The sequence below is a fragment of the Medicago sativa genome, chromosome 5, assembly GCF_051527215.1.
Source record: "Medicago sativa cultivar Bolivia chromosome 5, Bolivia_mono, whole genome shotgun sequence".
Lineage (NCBI taxonomy): Eukaryota > Viridiplantae > Streptophyta > Magnoliopsida > Fabales > Fabaceae > Medicago > Medicago sativa.
In genome coordinates, this window is record NC_140753.1 from 35,176,131 (window position 1) to 35,188,145 (window position 12,015).

Below are 12,015 nucleotides of genomic sequence, written 5' to 3' on the forward strand. Positions count from 1 at the left end.
TTGGCAATCAACACCAGCATGACCAGTTATACCACATATTTCACAAGAAGGAGTAGAAGCAGAATTGATAGCACTAACATTGAATTTTTCAAGTTTTTCAGTTAGTGTATCAATTTTAGAAGCAAGGTGATCATAGTTAGAGACTTCGTGTATACCTGCCTCCTTTTTGGAGGGTGAAGAACTAGAGATGGCTCTCTCGTCGGTCCATTTGTAATGATTCTGAGCCATGTCTTCAATCAAGGCATACGCCTCCGTGTAATTCTTGTTCATAAGTGCTCCACCTGCAGCTGCATCAACAGACATCTTAGTGGTATAAGACAAGCCATTATAAAAAGTGTGGACTATAAGCCACTTCTCTAGGCCATGGTGGGGACAAAGTCTTAGCATTTCCTTGAAACGCTCCCACGCCTCATAGAGAGATTCCCCATCTTTTTGATTGAACCGCGTGATTTGGTCTCTAAGTTTAGCGGTTTTAGATGGTGACGGGCAAGGAATGCTTGCCTCATCTGATCCCATGAAGTAATGGAACCGACTTCGAGGGAATGGAACCAAGCGCTAGCTCTATCCCTTAAGGAAAAGGGAAAGAGATGAAGTCTTACGGCTTCTTGGTTCTCCTTCATGGTTCCACTAATTCGTAGGAAAACAGAGATGTGAAGATTGGGATCCTCAGTGGGGGATCCCGAGAATTGGTTTTGCTGCACCAAGTTAAGTAGGGCAGGCTTGATTTCAAAGTTGTCATCCTCAACCGTTGGGTACACAATAACAGCTTGTGGCTCAGCCGTAGACGGCGTTGCATACTCTTTGAGAGTGCGATTGGCCATGTCGGTGTTATTTTGTGCTGCTCTCCTCCTTCTATGTAAGAACCTTTCGATCTCGGGTATGAATACCGCTTGATTTCTAGTTCTTCGCATACAAGGTTGAGAACCCAAGAAGTTAACGATAACAGAAAAATAAAAAGAAAAAGAGAAGAAGAGAGAATTCTAATCACTAAGAAAAAGCTAATTAAATTAGTTAACTCCCCGGCAGCGGCGCCAAAAACTTGATGGAGCCAAACCGCAAGCGCACGGCCTATCGAAGTAATAGTAGTAAGTAGAGTATCGTTCCGCTAGGGAGTTGGTCAATTTAATTAACTTTTAATGAATGATTAGAGGAGAGAAAGTTGGTTAGAAAGGGTTTGATTGCTGAAGGTAAAAACAATAATAATAAAAGGGCCTTAGGATCATTGGTTCATCTTAATAACTAATCCTTCACTAGACAAAACCTAAACTTCTAATTTCATGGTTTACACACTAATTTCTAAAGACCGGTTTCCCTTAGCCCCTCACCTTTCCGATGAAAGTCCGGTGAGAGTTTACTTCTAGCAACCAAGCCTATTTCACTGACATGATTACTAGAAGATGCATAGAGGATTGAAACTACTCTTTGTCTCAATAGTTGCAAAGACTATTTCACTGTTTTGCAACTATTGTCTAGATTCACTTGTTCCAACATCAAGACTCCGCTCTCGCTTTATGAATTGATGTTTGGGATGATGGATTAACGATTATCAAACCCTCCGCTTTCGCTTCCACAGTTTGATAATTGTTAATCCACGTTAAGACGGTGAATCTAGATTAGAAATTAGGGTTACATAGAAATTAGGGTTTAGACATGTTTTGTTTAGGATTGAGTCATTAGACTCCCCAATAATCCTAAGACTAAGAAGTCTACTCACTCATGTTCATCGTAGACATGGAGGAAGAAGAGAGAAATACGGTAAAATAAATTGCAAAGAAAGTAAAAGGGAAAATAAAGACTTTTATTAAAATAGCAATTGAAATAAACAAAGGTAAAGGATGATTGTTCATGGTGGAGAGCTACTCTATTTATAGCTTTACAATCGACTTAGAAACTAAGCAACTAAAAGGGTAAAACAGTAAAGCTGCAACAGGGTAACTTGGCCTTGAAGAAAAAGCAGCAAAAGTGGCTCTGGAGGGTGGCACGGCCGTGCCACATGTTGGCACTGGCCGTGCCAAGCTTCTGACTTGGTGGGAACATATTTTTGTCCCGTATCTTCGTATTCTTGCGCTGTATTTGCTCCAGTCCTCTTTCTTTTGCTCCAAGACACCTTCCACCATATATTTATTCCTAAAATAAAATAAAACACAATTTGAAGTAAAATATTCTAAACTAAAATAAAATGCAATAAAATAAAATCAAATCTAAAATAAAACTAAACTAAATAAGGCAATAATTAATACTATCTATGACTCATCATGCTCAATCTTCCACTAATTGCTTCCAATTTGCCATACATACCATAAACAACCTCAAACCCTAGCTCTTGGGTCATCAATCCAATCTTCCAATCAACTTTCTCTTTAGCTCTTAACCATGAGATCACCAAGATAATTACCTAAGTCAAAGCTTCCAAGCATCATCCTCTTCTTGCATCAACAACCCTAACTTCATAATCTATTCTTGATGGAGAGAAGAAGAGAAAGACAACTCAATACAAGCTTCTAATGATTTGGTATCTTGAAAGATCACAAGGTGAAGCCTTGCCATAGATGGAAGAAGTTGGAAAGGATAGAGGAAGAGAAAGAGAGAAGAAGGCGTGGGAGAAGAGAGAAGGGAGAGCAATTTTTCCAACTCAAACCCTAAAGAGAGAAAGGGAAAAGAATATGAAGATATTTGGCCCCAAAATCAATTAAATACTCCCTTGACGTGCAATTACCAAAATACCCTTTGTCTTAAGCGTGTTAAATATGACTCTGAGACTTAGCTCGTATTTGACTGTCATCACTTAATAATATTCTCAATAAACTTACTTTCCTTTATATTAATCTTACAGCACGATCGACGGTAATATTCCGATACTGACAGACGGGATATTACATACATCATTTATTGAATGAATCAAAAAAGTGAACTTTTACTTATAATAGTGACCGGATGGAGTATTAAGGTAGAGGAGATGAATTCGGATAAATGGAGTAAGATGAAGGCAAGAAAAACACACAGGTTAAAACCAAAAAGTCATGTATATAAAATGTCATCCAGCATAATTAAATTTATATAGCCGATTCCATCAACCTCTATGATGGCATTAATTACATCATAGAGGTTTGTTTACATAAATCATCTTAGCCTTTAGAAAAAAGTTTGAATTTTTTGAGTGTTCAATGTAATTAATTTGGTGTACCAGCACCCGTTGTTATGTTCTCGTCATGCTAGTAGGAGGACGACCTTATTACTCCTTAAAAAAAAAAATTTATATTTTCCCTATCCAGCTTATAACCCATATATTAGTACAACATTTATAAATGGTATTCAACTGAAGCTGGTAAAGCAATCATTAGTGACATGCTTACATAAGGAACAAATTACATGTGGATTGAAAATTGAAAAGGAGAAGAGTATTCTTCCTATTTAAAACCAAATCAAAAAATTAGAAACATACAAATTTAGAAAGGTAAGATACATCCAATTTGTATAAATAATGAATTATATCTAAAATGAAAAGGGGAGTCTTAAAATTTAAGATCTTCAACACTTAATTGTTATCACACTTGCATTGAGGGATTCAAGAAATTACAAATCAAACCTATATAAAAGAAAGGAAGACAACGCCATGCAATCAAAAATAGTCAAACCCATCGAATAATGAGAAGATAAAAACAATCAAATAATGATTAAATCAAGAAGCATAAAGCTTCAACTCAAGTTATCACTATCAAATCCACATCAAATGTTTTCTACTTCAAAAAAAAAAATCCACATCAAATGTTCATGAAATAAAGTTAAGAGAATTGAATTTCCATTTGCAACATGAAAATGAAATCAAACTTAAAAACTGACCTCAAAACAACCTAGCAGTTGTGGAGACATTGAATAGGAGCAGAAAATCCATCTTAAGCGAAGATGCTACCACACAACAACTATCTTCCGTGGGAGCTGCTTTGAGTGGTGTGAGGACTGAGGAAGTTGAATCCAACTTATGGAGATGAAGAGGACAGGGGTTGATGCAGTATTTCTTGACTCTATGATTCCCTTCTCTTAATCTAATTTGTTCTCTGCAAATGGGAAGATGAGTTTTGAAGGTGGAGAAAGAATAGTCTCAAATTGAATCTACTATGCTTGCCTCTATTTGGCTCTTTGTGCGGTGGTGATGGTTGAACAATGTGGTGGTGATTTTGGGTGGGCCAAGGTATTGTATAAGGGACAAAAACCTCATTTACATGGCTTGGGTTACAAAGGATCAGCTTAGGAAGTAGTAGTTTATGCATTGGAATTACAACAGATAAAACGATGCATAGTGGAATTGGAATGGAGAAGTGACATTGAGAATCATAATCTACACTTGCTACATTGGAAAAATAAGATAATTTATTGTGTTTGGAATTTGAAAAGGTTGGATGACACTTAACAGTACCGAATTATGGAGAGAAATTTGAATTTCAAACTAAACACAATTAGTTAGCATTTAATGGGCTTGGTGACCTGGATTCCCTCCAAAAGGGTTGGATTAAGGTATGCAAATTAGGTTTGCATTGTACTCAAAGATTAGAAATAAGGTTGGTCTTGTTCAAATCTTTTACTATAGATATACCCCTTATTATGACCTTTCATCGTCCCTATGAAATAGGAGGCTCGGCTCTCTATTTAAAATAGGCCCCCAATAAAATAAAAACGCAATTTTTTTGTGTAGCTGAGCTTTATTAAAAAATCAGAATCAGAAGGGATTCTAAACATGAAACGAAATACAAAAAAATTAAGCGAAAGAGAGGTGGAATTTACTAACGGCGTCATTTGGATTTGTCACTTATCCGTTGTGGGAAAGGGAAAAACGAATGGTTTATGTGAAAAAGAAATGATTGTTGTGATTCTTTCAATGAAATAGGTTTTCAAATTGACTGCTTAAGTGATTATACAAATTGGGGGTGGTTTGATAGTACCAGATTTATGTCCAGATAGGAGAACTAAAGTCTAGAAAAAACTCAAACGTGTAAAGAAGTAACACATATATTTTTTATTTAAGTGGGGGTGTGTATTAGAGTTAACTTTTTTTTAGGCCCATAGTTTTTGGAGGCCCGGCTTGATTAAGCACCTTGCACTTCCTCAAGGCCGGGCCTGTTTATTTATTCTCTCATATGGAAAACTCATTTGAACATGATGACAAATTTTGAAAGTACACAAAACTGGAACAAGTAATAAAGTAGTAAGTTATCATATCCACATGGATTGTCGTCAGCTAAGAAATTCGCTATACCTATTTAAGCCAAAAAGAAATTAAAGGGGATTAAGGGTTTGCACTTTTGAATTGTGTGCTCAATACAAGTAGTATTTTGTAGAAACTTAAAGGGTTTGTGTTCCGGACCGGCAAAATCCCAATGATAAACATTCTAAAGAGCTAAAGCCCAAGAACACACAAGGCCAAACATAAGGATTACCACACAACAGCGCGCCTCAAGCCAATCTTCACAGTCCAATTTATCTCTAATTGCTTCCATGTATTGTGCTGCATCTCACCAGGACAATTAGAAACCCTTCGTGCCTATATAAGGGTGACTCAGCGTCACCAGTAACACCTTAAACCCTTAAAGCGATGATCACGCAAATAATATAAATTATACAAGGATTTAGATGTCACTTCTTTGAATAATTCATCATGCAAAAATAATTTTCTCAAACATAGCAGTGGAATAATAATAACATCTCTCCATCAAATAAAAATAATCATAATCACTGTCAACCATAATAAAATAAGTCACCAAGTAGCCATGTCATCATACAACTCATAACACTACATAGTCTCAAAAATCTCCAACAGATATATAATAAAACATCTATGACCAACCCCTAATCAGAGCCCTAGGAACTACGACACCAAAGCGGTAAACGAGGTAGCTCTGACCATAGCTATCCTCCAAGGATACTCACTAAGAGAAAGCAACTAATCATGCACACCATCTGCCCAACCAAACGACCCATGTGGGTTAGTCCACAATTCATAATTAAACATAATCATATGAAAGTAAACAAGCTGGATTAAAATTCACATGATCAATAACTACAACACCATTATAAATAACAAGTATAAGAATACGCAATTAGATTTTTACACCTACACATATTCACCGAATTTCACCATCATCAAGGTCGTCACCTCAAAACATTGCCTCTTGATACGAAATTGTATCATAGACATCGTCTCTAAACATCGCCTCTGAGTACTTATAAATGCATGAACATATGATACAACCATTCATACATTCATACTATAATTCACAAACATAAACACCAACAACTTTCATACATGCAAACACCACCAATATCATCACCAAATTGCATGTAAGAATTTATCATTTTAAATAAATCATCAACACCAAAATTATCATCAATAACATTCACCTCAAAGAAACAACAAGGTTCCGAATTCGCATTTCACATAAAGACAGACATCTAGCCACATCATGACCTTCATCAATTTAAATACCCAATCCTCACCAATTTATTCATATTCAATTATACTAACATGAATTCAAAGTCTACTACAAGTTATTCGACTATAAAATATTAATTTGACAAGTTCATCTATTTTCCTAAAAACTAGCATTTCTGATTATTTCTCCGAAAATCAAAGTAGACAATTCAAACACCTCAACCGAGTATATACACAATTCACATATGAGTGCAGTAGCATATACATATATGTCTCATTGGCCAATACTGATAAATCCTAAAATTCGCCTAAGTTCGTTTCATTTTGTCACTTTACAAAACCAATTCATTTTCAAAACGAAACCAAGTTAGATCCATCATGCCATAGGTTAAATACTCTTAAACATCTTAATTAAACTCCTAGTACTCAAGTTTTGAGGTTTGGGACCAAACCATAGCCTTTGGGTTCACTTAAAAATAATTATGCTGAATTTTTGTAAAATTTCACATAGACCTACTTGTTGTATTTTCACCATAACTCAAAATCTAAAAATCATTTTTAAGCCAAACCAAAGTCATTAGAAAGCTAACATCTTTATCTAAAATTTCATGCTCACACCAAAAGCCAATTCAAAACAGAAAAGGGTGAAAAAGGCTCAAAAACGCAAAAATCGAAGTTCAGACAGCACGCACGGTCGTGCCTACAGGACGAACAGTCGTGCAGCTCAATGTCGAGCCATATGCATGGTCCGTGCATGTAGGGCGCATGGTCGTGCTCGTCTGACAGTACAGATTTTCCGATTTTTCGCTTTCACCTCTTCGCACATAAAATTCAAACTGTTAATTCATTTTCAATGCTGTTTTCGCCTACGCGCTCCTTACACTCGGTACTATCTCATTCTACAGAAAAATTCAAGTTTCTCCCATCCCAAAATAGCTTACTCAAAATCATTTAAGGGCACTTATTGTCCAAAATCACTTAAACTCACTTTTCATACAAAACCCAAGTTTCTTCCCAAAACCTTTCACAAACAAAACTTCTAACCAAAAACAGAAGTTCAACTAACTGATCTCAACACAACAACATCAACAATTCACCCCAATTCATCAAGAATCATAATTCAACATTAATGACCCATGTTCTTCAAAATTCATTAAAACAACAACAACACCCAAGGTATAAATTATCACCAACAACACAAAATAACATCAATCAAAGCATGATCTCACAATTTTATAACAATCAACAACAACTTCATTTTTACCAATTTAAGCAAAAATCATCAAAACAACTTATGAACAACAACCATGAGTTTTAAGCACATAATACATAAATTTCATGAAGTTTATCATACCCTTAAATTCACGTGAATTAAGAGCACGAATTTCATAATTAAAAAACACAATGTCACAATTATCACAAAAGCACTTAAACCCACAAGTGAAAATACTAGATTATGACTTAATTATGAAATAGCACTATCCCCCTTACCTCTAGTTCTCCAAGATTCCAAACCCTAGCTTCAATTTAGCTCCTAGCCTCCAATCCCAAGCTTTCTCTCTCAGGCTCCTCTTTTCTCATATAGATCCCCTTTCTCTATCTAACTCTATCTCAATGTTTTGTTAAAATGAGTGAATGTAATGACCTAACTTTCTTACGAGACTTGTGTTTATAAAGTCACTACCCAAATGGGCTTAATCTCTAGTTGTCTTAATGGGCTCAATATTCTTGCCAACTAATTCACCAAGAAAATTGCTTTTTTGACAAAGAATACTTCCAATTGACACAAGTAAATGACCTTAATGCCCCTGGCGGTAGTTAACTACCGCGGAGAAACACGCCGGTACTTAACTGCCGCTGGAACTCAACGGTTGGTAACTACCGTTGAGTTCTGTGTTTTTATGAGCACAGAACCTTCACTTTTGCATTTTCCAGAAACACAACTTCTTCAAACCTCCAAACTTTCAAATTTCTCCAAACTTCTACTTCACGAATTTGCGCCCAATTTCTTCAATTAATTGACAAGTAAGTTCTTTCCTTCCTTTTTACATGCAATGTAGTTTGTTTAGGGTGTTAGTTTTTATAATTTTGAGCAAAATGTTAATTTTAGGTAGTTTTAGGGTTAGGTTAGAAAATTGCAAATTATGCATGATTTAGTTGCTTTGATGGATTGTTTATGCTGGAATTGATGTTTAGAGACAATGTAGGTACAATGTAGTTGAATTTGATGTTGAAATAACACCAATTGTGCTAGTATTTTGAATAGCACTTAAGGTGTTTGATGAAATGTCTAAGTGAGAGAATCTTGTTTTTTTGTGTAATTTTTTTTGCAAAAATGTTAAATTATGTAATGTATATATGTTATGGTGTTTATAAGTTTGTTTTTTTTGCTTTGTTGGCAAGTTTGATGAATGACATAATGATGAATGACATAATGTGCCTAAGTTTAATTTTTCATATGCGTAAGTTTAATTTGTGATAATGTAATGGTTAGAACCGTTGTTCCATAAATTTGGCATAATGATAACCATAATGTAGAATAACCATATGTGATAATGTAGTTAGATTAGGTTTGATGAATGCATAAGTTAGATTAGATTAGAACCATTGTTCCACGTATTTATGTTTTTTAAATTTGTTTTGTACAGATATGGCTAGGGATACGGATGAGCGACAGTGGGTTATTAGAGAGGATAGGATGCGGAAAGGTAAAGAGGTGAGTACCGCTAGTGCTCGGAGAGAAAAGAGGGCTGAAGACTCGTATGTCCCTAAGACTCGGAAGCGCAGGGACCCGAGGATACATGGAGAGGGCTCACATGCACATGTGGATGACTCCTCCCAGGTGGTTGATCCGACACCAGTGCATGCTTATGCGGATGAGGGTTTTGTTGGATATGATCGGATAGAGGAGGAGAGGATGTTTTTTCAGCCGCCGCAGGACGAGGCAGAGGATGAGGGGGTGCCACAGGATGTTATTGAGGATTATCTTGTGGCAGATAATCATGTTCCTGAGGGTGAGCCTGAGGCGGCAACTCAGACACGACGTCGTCGTGTTCCGTTGATACCGCTGTATCCTGCTGGAGAGCCTCCCTTTCCTGGAGGACCTAAAACCACGTCACTGTTGACCGACTACGCGAGGCCCGTGGCGAACCCTCTTTGGGTGAACCATAATGATGTAAGTGTTTAAATTGTTTAAAATTCTTTAAATGCTTTAAAGTGATTATTTAAAATATTATGTAGCGTAAGTGTTTGAATTATTAAATATAATGTAGCGTAAGTGATTTATTTATTTAAAATAATGTAGCGTAAGTGATTTATTTATTTAAAATAATGTAGCGTAAGTGATTTATTTATTTAAAATAATGTAGCGTAAGTGATTTATTTATTTAAAATAATGTAGCGTAAGTGTTTTATTTATTTAAAATAATGTAGCGTAAGTGATTTATTTATTTAGAAGAATGTAGCGTAAGTGAATTAATTTATTTAATATTTTGTAGCGTAAGTGTTTGAATCATTTAAAATAGTGACAATGTCTTAATTAATTTGAATTTCAGATGTGGTATGATCAAGTGGGTTACAAGAGCATAAATGCAGAGAAGAGGTTGACAGAGCTTGATAAGCCGGAGGCGGCTTGGAGGTGGTTTTGGGAGCCTATGGAGGGGTCTGGCCTCCAGGGTTTGATACACACTGGGTATTCGACTGTGACCCATGCCATGATACATGCTCTATGCGAGAGGTGGCACACGGAGACCAGTAGTTTTCATCTACCTGTGGGGGAGATGACGATCACTTTGGACGATGTGCATAATCTCCTGCACATTCCTATTTACGGCCGCATGCTGGACCACGGCAAGGCGATGTATAGGGACCGTTCGATTGATCTGATGACCAAGTTGTTGGGCATGTCAGATGCTGATGCCAGAGCTGAGGTTAGGAACGAATCTCCTGGTCATATCAGTTATCCTGCACTGAAGCGGGTTTATGAGGAGCACCTGACAGAGGCTAGACGACTTGAGGATCCACAGTCGAGGGAGGAGCTGCAGGAGAGAGCCATGAGGAGGGCGTGGTGTGTGAGGAGTTTCCTTCTATATCTCGTCGGTTGTGCACTGTTCATTAACAAAACGAATAGACACATCGACTTGATATATCTTGATTGCATGGCGAACTTGGGGGCGATTGGGAAGTGGTCATGGGGAGGGATGACCTTAGCCTACCTGTTGACAGGGCCGTAAGTGTACGGCTATGTCGGTTTTAGTATAAAAAGTATCGTATCCACAGAGACCAATTTAACAATTACCGAAGTTCGCTGTTACTGTGTTTATCTAAGGCGAAATCAAAATAGTTTGGAATTGCGAGTAAAATAAATATTGATTTTAATTAAATATATGATGGGTAGAGACCAAAACCATGGTTTCCATCAACCTTCGACACTCGAGTTACTTTGCGCTAATTAAATAGTAATGAGAAAAATAAAAAATTTGTAGAAAATATTGAACAAGAGGCATCGTTTGCTTTCGCAATACGTTGTCAGAATTTGTAGACGCGTAACTCCCTACTTTCGTAGCGTATAATTACAGGCTTAAAAATTCTCTTTTCTTAATTCAATAAATTCTTAATTAAAAGAAAAGAAGTGCTTTCGCTTTAACCTTTTCAATTAAAAATCTGAATTTTTCCAAGTTGGATATCGTTTTCGCTCTTTCGATGCGTAAACGATATCTCGGTGTCTCTACTTTCGTAGTAGACTTTTTAAATTACGAAACAGAATTTTCAAAACAAACATTTAAATTCTCGTTACAATAAAAGGGGTGCGCATTTTACATGAGTTCCGTCGGTACGACGGTCCTTTCATTTTGGACTCAAAATAAACTACTCAGACATGATTAAACTATCCTCTAAATATAATTTTGATGAATACATGTTGTTAAAGGCAAAGAGATAAAAGGAACCGAACCTGTTAAGAGATGGCAACTTTAAATAAAAAAAAAACATCCGCAGCAAATTAATTACCCAGCAACTTGAAGAAATTGGCACGGCAGAGTGTACAGAAACGAATTAATTGGAGTTAAATAGATACATGTGGCAGCAACTTGACTAACCGTGGCAATGGAATTAATTTTTGGAATATAATATAGAGCTTAAATCTAAAAGTGAAATAGGTAGCAAGTAGGAAATCACAACACAGTAGCAAAGAAACTATGGAAATTGGATAGTAGTAATGATATGAAACACTAATTCAATTCAATATGAATAGTAGTAAATCGATGAAAGTAAAACAAGGGTAATAATAAATCGATCAAAGTAAGATTAAAATACTGTACGGTAGCTAAAGGTTTGGAACCATGATGAATTCTAAACGCTCAAAATTGTACGGTGGCTAGGGTTCTAAAGAAATAACAAGATAAAATTGAAACTAAAAAACTAGGGGTCCTTTGCAACTGAGTGTCTCATGTGCTTTTATAGTCTAATTCTTAAACAAAAAAATTGCCAAAGGTCGTTGGGCTTGTGACACATAATTTCTTTCTTTTCCTCATTTTTCTTTACTTCTGCTTTTTACACCATATGGTCCTGAAACACATCAAAGTACTAGCGGT

At 36.3% G+C, this 12,015-nt stretch overlaps 1 non-coding gene across 1 annotated transcript; it reads left to right on the forward strand.

The window, feature by feature from the left end:
- Positions 1–358: 358 nt before the first annotated feature.
- On the forward strand, positions 359–465 carry LOC146922012 (small nucleolar RNA R71). Its single transcript, XR_015012918.1, has one exon. It is a non-coding gene; the product is annotated as a small nucleolar RNA R71 (small nucleolar RNA).
- Positions 466–12,015: the final 11,550 nt, after the last annotated feature.